Here is a 1,373-nt window from a genome sequence, read left to right on the forward strand (position 1 = left end):
GACTAACTTTAGACCGTTGAGGACAATCCTTAGTGTAATGATCCTCCTCACATATGAGGCAAGGATATTTTGAATTTCTACGAGAAGCATCGTCAGCGAAGTATTTAGGAGGGTCATTTTTGGGGCATTGGATTTGGCCTTACCTTTGCCCTTGTTTGTACCTTTAGAGGATTTATCTGCTATGGTAGACTAGACAACATGTACCTTAGAGGTTTTGCCAGGACTGGATGAATTCTTAGAGGGATTATTAGTATGAGTGTTCAAGACCAATTTCTTCTTCGAAGAAGCCTTCGCGGGAGTCTGAGACACAAAATCAATCACCATCAACAGGTGGTGTATCAGGAGACTTCGATGCTATCATACCTGATGATGGTCTCAGAGCATCAGGTAACATCTCATACAACGTGCCATATTGTAAGTAGACTAGGTATAAATAATGGGCACGAACGAAATCTTGCTCTTTGGTAATACATCCAGCCATGGCTATGTCCACAGCAATTTTTCTGACGAATGATTTTTTGAAACATTCTATCAAAAACTCATCAACAATCTCAAACTTGATGAGTTGACGCCGACGTCTTCATTCGTGGATATGATCACAGATGTGGGTCATGGTGTCTATCTTAAGGGACATAAGTAAATGGGTTCTAGTTTCATAGCAAATCGACAGTTGGAAGTGAGTAAGAAAATCCATAGCAAGAGAGTTGAAGTCACCATAGGTACCTCAAGGTAATTCGATGTACCACTTAGCAACAACACCTATGAGAGTTCTTTGAAAGAGACAAAGACAGATAAAATCATCAACATATGAATTGGAGGAGCACCAGACATGATATGTCATCATGTGGGCCTGTGAATTCTCCTTCGCTTTTCCCTCGAATTTTGCGCAATCGCTCAGAATCTTCGTTGGAACTGGAGGCCAGTATGGAGAATGAAGAATAGGATCATTCGTAAGCGTAGAAACATCAGGTAGCTCCAACATAGCCAAGAAAGGTAATTGCACGTTAAATGATATATAGGGTCTTTGAGGAGACCCAAACTATGGAGTCCATCCTTGTTGGTAAGGATTTTGCCCCCACAGTGGAGGATTTTTTCCATATGGAATCTGGTTTTTCCCCCACTAAGGGTTCCCTTGACCGTATGGTGTATTAGGTCCTAGGTAGGCTTGATACTTCCCTACCATAGGCCACTGATAATCATTATACACAACCTACAGGTTATAAGGCTATTGAACCTGCTGACCCTGGATATAAGGATTTTGAACCTGCTACTGCAGGGGCTCACCTTGACCTTGCATAGGCTGACTGATATGCATATAGAGGTCGCTACTACCCAGGTTGAAATTTTATGTTGCAAAGGCTAACTCTGCTGCT

This window comes from Pinus tabuliformis, chromosome 2_2 (genome assembly GCF_031772625.1).
Source record: "Pinus tabuliformis cultivar Carrire ecotype Pingquan chromosome 2_2, CPIR1, whole genome shotgun sequence".
Classification (NCBI taxonomy): Eukaryota; Viridiplantae; Streptophyta; class Pinopsida; order Pinales; family Pinaceae; genus Pinus; species Pinus tabuliformis.